The sequence below is a fragment of the Salmo salar genome, chromosome 14 (genome assembly GCF_965601325.2).
Source record: "Salmo salar chromosome 14, fSalSal1, whole genome shotgun sequence".
Classification (NCBI taxonomy): domain Eukaryota; kingdom Metazoa; phylum Chordata; class Actinopteri; order Salmoniformes; family Salmonidae; genus Salmo; species Salmo salar.
The window spans coordinates 16,746,125-16,755,437 of NC_138304.1; the positions used below are offsets into that span (position 1 = coordinate 16,746,125).

The window sequence follows — 9,313 nt, forward strand, 5'->3', positions numbered from 1 at the left end:
TATAGAGTGTTTCTTCTATAGCTCAGCCATATTTCCTGTAATTCTGTCATACATCTTTATATACTAGTAGTACATTAACTATTTTGCTTTAGTCAGCTGGTATAATTTCTGTTATTATGGCAATGCCATAGAGAGACTTCAAACCACTACTAGGTAATCACTGAATATTCTTCATTCATGATGGAGTAGAGATGGCTATACAGTGCTATATACAGTACATGATACGATATAAATAATATGTAACTCTACTGGAGTAAAAACTCTATCGATATTACATTGTAATGAGGACCACATGAAAGACAATGTGATACTTCCCCAATCAATTATATTGTAATGAGGAGGAAGTACCAATCGAATTGACCAATAGGGGTCAGTAGATTTCCACCCATCAGGAAACAAACTAAATTCCCCTTTGTCTTCTCTGAACTCCACCACTCTACATTTGTTTTATTATTTACTATTTACCATGGAAATTGTCAGAGCTAAAACATTGCTTTTGTGCAGCGATCTGCCTCTATCGGATTAAAATAAATGTATATTTTTTTTATAAATTTTTTTACCAAAAAGTTGAATGATTATTCCATATGAAGTGAAAGCACCGGCCTTTGACATGCATTTGCGCATGTCGACTCCCACCTCCCCTGAGATATGGGTTTAGTAAAGCTTTATTAAATATCTCAATGACGTATTCAAACAATAGCTCTTTTAAGTGTAAAGATGTCATTCTTGAAATATCACTATGGGAGGACATGGAAATATTGCAGCAGAAGAACTGGAGCTATAACAATACAATGCTTTGTAATATGATCAGGTGCCACATTAGTCAAGATAATGTATCTCCTTTGGGCCTCAAGGTGCACCTTTCTGGTGTTTGAATCATTTTTGTTTGCTTTGTGGTGGATATTGCGAGTTCAACTGTGTGTCAGCCGTGAAATGAAGAGTCACTTGCATGTCAAATCAAGACAAATGCAAGACATTATTGCATTTAATATGGAGTCATTGTAAAGGTAAAGGGTTATGTTTCATACATGTATGCAAATGCTTTGTAGGCTATAGGTATATTTGATACAGGGAGACACTTCTTCGCATTACCACTCTTAAATCAAACAATTAACCTACTACAGCTTTAAATCGTTTCAAACTGGAGTGATTAAAAATGTCAGCCTTTGAAAGTCATTCTCACCGAATAGAGTTCAAAGTACTTTTGAAATTACAATGTCTTCACGGCCACCCAAAATACAGTGCCTTGCAAAAGTATTCAGAACCCTTGGATTTCTTCACATTTTATTGTGTTACAACGTGGGATTAAAATTGATTTAACTGTCAGTTTTTGGCAACAGTCTACACAAAATACTTTGTAATGTCAAAGTGGAAGAACATTTCGTTAAAAGAAAGAAAAGATGAATAGAAATGAAATACCTAGAGTATAGTCGTTGCATAAGTATTCTGCTCCCTGAGTTAATACATGTTAGAAACACCTTTGGCATTGATTACAGCTGTGAGTCTTCTTGGACAAGTCTATAAGAGCTTTGCACACTTGGTTTGTGCAATATTTGTCCATTGTTCTTTTAAATATTCTTCAAGCTCTGTCAAGATGTTGGAGATCACGGCAAGACAGCCATTTTCAAGTCTTGCCGTAGATTTTCAAGCAGATTTAATTCAAAACTGTAACTTGGCCACTCAGGAACTTTCACTGACCTCTTGGTAAGCAACTCCAGTGTAGCTCTGGCCTTGTGCTGTAGGTAATTGTCCTGCTGAAAGGTGAATTCCTCTCTCAGTGTCTGGTGTAAAGCAGACTGACGAAGGTTTTCATCTAGGATTTTGCCTGTGCTTAGCTCCATAACATTTTGTTTATGCTGAACAAATCCACAGTATTTGCCGATGACAAGCATACCCATACCATGATGCAGCCACCACCATGCTTGAAAATAAGGAGGCACTTACTCAGTGATGTGTTGTGTTGGATTTGCCCCAAACATAAGAATTTGCATTTAGGTCATTTTTTGGGAGGTATTACATTAGTACCTTTTTGCATACAAGATGTGTGTACATTTTGTATACTTAGTTTTCTACCCTCACAGATATTGAACTCTCTAGCTGTTTTACAATCACCAATGGCCTCATGGTGACATCCCTGAGCAGGTTCCTTCCTGTCCTGCAGCTCAGTTCAGAAGGAGGATTGTATCTTTAATGTGTCTGGGTGGTTTAATATATAATCCACGGCATAATTATTAACTTGACCATGCTTAAAGAGATATTCAATGTCTAATTTGTTATTGTTAGGCAACTTACAGATGTTGTAAGAATGGGGGACAGAGGCAAGGGGTTAGTCATTCAAAAATCTATTGGCTGCAACGGTGCGAGTCAATAAAGTAAAATAAAAATAAAAATCCCCATCCAAAATCTGTCAGTTTAGTCTAGAGATATCTTTTCTTTTTTGTTGTTGAGATATCTTTTTTTTTTTCAATCCCCGCATCCGCCTATGGCGGCCTTCCACATCTGCGGTGGAAGGTGGCCGAGCTACAGCGGTGTTTGTCAGACCATGAGACATCCCGGAAATCGTTCTTCTCAAGAAACATCTGTAGTGTCCGAATGGTTTGGCCTATAGAAAGGTGAGATTCTCCCAAAGACGATGGTGTTCTCCATTTTGCTCTACGTCTACCACAAGTGTCAAGAAACTTGTCTCATGGTAACCAGTACCGGTTAAAAAAATCAATGGAAGTATGGAGGTAGTTTTGTGTGTACCCTAAAAGAGGGGTTAAATGTATAAAACATTTATATATATATATATATATATATATTTCCTGAGCTTTCTTATATATCCTAGATATAGGACAGACACTTAAAAACCTTATTCCATAGGATTCATTTTTTTTACTGTCTTTTTGGCCATTTATGAATGTGTTATTCAATGTATTTCTATGGGCTATAGTAGTAAAGGTAAAATTCTATATTTTATCAAATCACATGTTTTTTTGAGACCTAAAGGGGTCCTAAAATTCCAAATCAAATAGCTGAATGGTCCATGGAATGACCATTCAACAGCTTAGACTTTTAAGAATTAAAATATCCCTTAATTCTGAGGTAAATTTTCCACTTGTCTTTAATGAGTTTCTCTCTATGTGATGATGGATATATTCAACATCACAGACACTTACAACATTTAACTTCAAAGATGGGTTACTCTCAGTTGCTGGTTAATGCTATTTTACATCTAGCTATTTGAATAACGTTTCTTGTATAGCAGCTAGCTGGGTTGTGTATTAGCCCTGGTCTCCAGAGAGCATTGGTCTCCCTGATGGGATGTCACCAATGCGAGACTGCAAGGCGGATCTCCCTCAATTAATCCACCATTAGATGCCACCGATTCACGACTCACTGCTTTTGGTAACTGTGTTGCTGCTCAAATCTAATTACTCTCTTCTCCACTCCTCCTCCCTCCCTCCCTCCCTCCCTCCCTCCCTCCCTCCCTCCCTCCCTCCCTCCCTCCCTCCCTCCCTCCCTCCCTCCCTCCCTCCCTCGCTCTCTCTCTCTCTCTCTCTCGCTCTCTTCTACTCAGAACAAATGACGGTCCTCTGCTCCTAGAAGCCCTGCGGTTGGACGTTTTATTGCTCCCTTTCTCTTTCTCTCCTCCTCTCTCTCTCCCTCTCTTTCTCCTCCTCTCTCGCTGTCTCTCCCTCAGTCTCTCAGTCCCTCTTTATCCTTCCATGAGTTTGTTTGCCTTGGCGAGTGCAACAACTGGCTCCAATCCGTGACTTTCCTATCTTCTTGTTTTTATTTGTATTTTTCCCCCTTTAATGAGTGAGCTGTGCCTACGTTCTCTACCACCTGCGTATACTGGAAGAGTGCATCTCCGGGACTAGAAAGACTGGCTGGCTGGTTGGCTGGTTGCCTTACTGACTGTTTGACTGACAGACTCGGTGGGTCTTGGGTGCTTTGGGGCTGTGGCGTCCAGCATAGAGGCTGAAGATATACGGGGGGGGGGGGGGGGGGGGTAACGCCTGTTTCACTGCACCGGCGGCAGCAGTAGGAGCACATACTTCCCTGTGCTCTTTCCTCTGTGCTCCCTGCTCTCACTAGCATAGTAACCCACATGAATCAAGCATGGAACGGGGCCGCACGGCGCCGTCGGCAGCAACTGCAGCCTTAACGATCCCAGTCTTCTCCTCGCAGGCGAGGCGGCGTCAGATGACTGACTCTCCGGCTTTGTGCACAGTGGAAGGGAAGCTCTCTCTCAGGAGGAACAGGAATTTACGGGTAAGCCTACGACAGCGGATGAGGGATTCATGCAGGTTCACCACAACTTTCCCTTTCAATTCTATGATCATTTCTTTTGAGGGGGATTTTTTTGTTCTTTATTATTATTATTATTATTATTGTTTTACATTTTGTGTCAGAGTGAAGCATGATGAGTGTGCAATCTTGTCATTGTCAGTGTCCGGTTTAGTGGATTGCTATGGATTTGTAAAGTGTGTGGTTAACCATTAACATATTCATGGGATTCTCCATTCTGCAATTAAATGACAATCATTGCTTGACGGTGAGGTGACCTGTCAAGGAGCTACTGTCATGGTGTGTGTGTGTGTGTGTGTGTGTGTGTGTGTGTGTGTGTGTGTGTGTGTGTGTGTGTGTGTGTGTGTGTGTGTGTGTGTGTGTGTGTGTGTGTGTGTGTGTGTGTGTGTGTGTGTGAAAAGAGAGGCGGAAATTACCGACCAAAGACAGATCTGGAGAAAGACAACTCTCCTTTCTCCCCTCTCTCTATCATTATTCCTCAATTTTACAGATTTTTGTGGCACCTCTTTTTTTGTTTGTATCGCTCTGTTTCTAGTATCACTCCCTAGCTGTCATTAGGCTCTTGTAGGAGGGTTGCATTTAAGCTTTCAAGGCTTCAAAAGTCTTATTTTGCTACCACTGAAAATATTCAAATAATTTAAAGAGTAGTCCCTGAATCGTAACCCAGGTTGTCTGTTGTATGGGCGTTCTGCCTTCTCTCTGTCCCTGCCATACTCTGGTGTAGCTGTAGATGGCTGCTACAGTACTGTAGCGGAGCTGTAGCGGAGCTGTCCACAGAGGTGGTGCTGAAATCTGCTCCTCTGTTTACTCTCTCTGTCTGCTTTCTCTCAGTGTTGTCCCAGTAGAAGGGCTGTGGTAGGAAGTGATCAGTCCTAGTATGAACACCGCACTGGAGAAAGACAAGTCAGAGAGCAGCAGGGGCTCTGTTAGTAATATAACTTCTATAGTATCAGGCGTATTATGTGAATCAGTGTTGGGACTGAGTTGGTAGAACACACATCCCTTATAGGTTAGCTTTTGGGTTGTTTGAACAAGATGACCAAAAAGAGTTGTTTGAATAAGCTGACCTGTATGTCAGTTTGATGGGACAGCTGTCGGTATCTCAGGTTTTTATCGGTGTTTCTGTGTATGGTGGTTCCTATTTGCAGTGCTTCTGTGCTCAATGGAGCATATGACTGTGTTTGAGTTTAAATGTAAAGTATAGCTGTTACTGCTCTCAGGGGTGCAATGTTGCTGACATTAAAGGTGTTCTTGTTGTCAACTGCAGGTAGAAGACCCTAAAGTTCGTGTTTCATTGATACAGTACAATTACCGGATTACGAAATGGGAAAGAGCTTTAAACTTTTTTCATTTTAAAGCTGCATATTTCTTTCCACGTTAAATCATTTTGGAGGGATTTTAGTGTGTGTGTGTGTGTGTGTGTGTGTGTGTGTGTGTGTGTGTGTGTGTGTGTGTGTGTGTGTGTGTGTGTGTGTGTGTGTGTGTGTGTGTGTGTGTGTGTGTGTGTGTATGAACTGGTCAAATGTCCTGTTGACATGGTAATACATGTCCACGTGCGGGTAGTGTTCATTTGGTGTTTTAGTCTGTTCAATTCCTTCACACAACCACGTCTTGTGTTTTAGTTTCACACAAAATGGTAGGCGGGGCACGTACAGTATTATCTCAGCAAATGCTTTAAAGTATTACCATTTATCAAGTAGAAATTAATAATAATGAATTAGTAATAATCATAAATGTTCAAATGGCCCTCTCTCTTTTTTTTGGGACAGAAACAAGAGATGCATAATCGTACATATCCACTCAACAGTAATGATACTGTTCAACAACAGAACAAAAAAAAAGATATCCAAAAACACATGCTGTGCACTGTCAAATCATAGGAGCAGACATAGCCTGAGTGAATTCCATTCACACATTCACACGGTACATTCACACGGTAAATTGTGAAACACGCTCACACACACACACACACATGCCTCCCCTCTGTCATTTGGCCACAGAAAGCCTCGGCCCCCCTCAGAAAATGAGAGCTCTAATAACAGTCATTGTTCCTGTTTCTGACAGCCTTCATTGCAGGGCCGTCCCTTTTTTTCCTCCTTTTTTTCCCAAACCATCTGTAATTTGCCTCCTGCTGCTAATGGATTTCTCCTCTATGCCTGTCTTTTGTGCAATATGCGTGTGTGTGCGTTCATGTGTGTATGTGTGTGTGTCTGCGTGTTCGGGGTGTGTGTGTGTGTGTGTGTGTGTGTGTGTGTGTGTGTGTGTGTGTGTGTGTGTGTGTGTGTGTGTGTGTGTGTGTGTGTGTGTGTGTGTGTGTACTTGATTGTAGTGGGGCTAGAGCACAGTTGACTATTAATGAAGCTGGCAATCGTGATGTTAAAGGCGGGGTTGAAAGGCCATGGTTTCCATAGCAAGCCCTCAAAACATTTGCCACTCATTTATCCAGTTGTGTTTATTTACTTATTTGTTTATGCATGTTTGTTTATCTAACTGGCATTTTTCTTTTTGTTCCAGGGCTCTCATTTTGCTTGGATTTGCGTCAGTAAAAGCTGATTGCCCAGTACCACAGAGGAGTGCAATCGAATGAAGGGAATTCCGAGGAGAAGAAAGGTCTGATTGGTGCCTGCAGGTAAGAGCTCCACTAATGAGACATCAACTTCCTAGTTCCTCCCTCTGTACACACACACACGCACACACGTACACGTGAATATACACATAGAAACACACCCGCCCAGGCACACTCACCCCTCCCATCACAGCACCGGTTCACAAATGCACAGTGTCTTCATTTCTGTTTGCAGAACACATCTGACACGGAGGGCCCCACCTGCCCCATCCTCGGGCAGCAGGCCATCTTCAATCAATCACTCAACTCATAGAGAACATGACATCACTCAGGCTCACACTACCATTGAGGACCTCTTGAGTTCCCCTGCTGCTGTCCCCAATGCCCTCTCTTCTCTTCCTCCCCCTCCTTCTCTGTGACTCTCTTCGGTGACGGGTATTCTTGGGTGGATAATACGGATCACGTTGTTATTGCTTAAGAATACGCGTAGTTGAGGAGAGTCCTCTCGACACTGACTTGGAGGAGCTAAAGGAGCTAACGTCCTGCTGCATGAGCCAAAGTAGAGCCAGGATGACTGCCTGGTTTCCATATCCAGGACCATTTATCAAGCAACTAGACAGATTAACAAAGCCTAATTACTTTACTGGGCTTTCAGCTATGCTTTCCAGCCCCTATAGACACTAGCAGCAAAGAGAGAAAGTGAGAGAGAGAGAGAGAGAGAGAGAGAGAGATATTAAACTCTTACAGTTACCTCTCCCAGGATGTTTTTTCGCAGTAGGCTATATCGTATTATTGTGTACTGTAATATGATTTGATTAACCATTCTGACGAATGTTGTGTCTTCTGTGTATCGACTCCACCAGTGTTTATTTATTATTTAGCATTTTGTACAATTTGTTCATTTTGGCTTCCGGATGAAACAGGCTATTATGTTCGTTTTCACTTCAGGGAGTTGTGTCTTGTACTACAAGCTTGCTTGGTGCAGTAATGGACATTTGTATTGGTCTTAAAAATACAAAAGGCCTCCTACGCAACATTTAGCTTGCATACAAATAGATTTTGTGGTAACACGCTTTCTGGCCTCAGGACTACTGCCCAGAGATGGCCATATTGCCTGCGGATACCTCATTGAGAGTGAAAGAGTAGACTGGGAGAATATGTTAGGAGAATGAAAAACTATGAAGGAGTAACTGAATTTGAACCCAAAATATGTATATTATACCTCAGTCCTGTGTATCAATACTAAAGGGAATTCCGTGACAGAGAGCTGGTTGTTAGTGATCACAGAGGAAATATCAATACTCAGAGAAACTGCACTGGCGCATTTCATTTATTCCACAATCTTGCGCCATACAGGCCGTCCCTCTGAAGATAAATTCTGCAAGCCCAGTAACATCATTCCCTGACTTAATGTGTTTGCGACAAAGGGACATTCTCATCCAAAATGATTTGCACATCAAGAAGAGTCATTACGTTTTAATGGTGTCGGGAAATGACCCTCTCTTAGCTTACGCTGGTGGAAATCAATGAGGCCTGCATTACAGTGTTATTGTGACGGTCATTTTCTGCTGAATCATGCTGTTTAATTTCTTGCCCTTCGACAAATCATCCGCCGACTCTTATCAATTTGGCCAGAGAGCTTACGTTTGATTGCATTAGATGAGATCAAATAAAATAAATAAAATAATTGAAGGTCCTCTAAAAATGCTACCATGACATCTCTTGATGTCTAATGTTCCTATCAATCTCAAGCTTATCTAAGACTGAAAGGAGAAGGCAAATGTCTGCTCTAGCCTCTACTGAATCTATTTGTACTGTCATAATTGGATCCTACCAGTAGGGGAGCCCTGTAGCTCACAGTCAGACAATGAACTCAATGAACTGTTTTAAAAGGAGAATGACTTTATCAGCGCTACCTATGATTTTACACTGTTAACAAAGCTGTGTGTTTGGCATTACAAATGGGCATGCTTTTGACAATCTGTTAATTCAGTTTATGACATTTTGAACATCATTTTCTCATCAGACATTTTTGTTAATTGACTGTATCTATTTTTATGGCATGTTGAAAACCCAGACAATCTGTAAAATCGTGTGGTCCGAAAACAATATGACAAACAATAAACAAACAATTTGAAATATGTGACAGCTTATGTGATTTTATCATGTCAATCATGTCCATCATTTTTTTTAAATCTCTGTAATACAAAAACAAATTAGAGGATATTCATTCAATCTCAATTGCGATGCCTTTGGAGTGTTATGGCTAAATCTGATCCCAGGACACTTCGATGTTTACTCTTCAATTATTCCCCTGTGATTGTCTGACTGGCTGCTCTCTCTCCTCCAGGAGAATAATGTCGTCTCCACACATAAGCTCCCCTTAATCGATAGACAATTCCTCTCGATTAGCAAGGCACCATTTCCTCCGCAGTGGCCAGACAAAGATAAAGA

The 9,313-nt window shown here is 41.3% G+C and overlaps 1 long non-coding RNA gene across 1 annotated transcript; it reads left to right on the forward strand.

The window, feature by feature from the left end:
* Nucleotides 1-3,987: 3,987 nt before the first annotated feature.
* Nucleotides 3,988-9,002, forward strand: LOC106568898 (uncharacterized). The gene is made up of 3 exons (XR_001320416.3): nt 3,988-4,257; nt 6,808-6,922; nt 7,095-9,002. It is a non-coding gene; the product is annotated as an uncharacterized LOC106568898 (long non-coding RNA).
* Nucleotides 9,003-9,313: the final 311 nt, after the last annotated feature.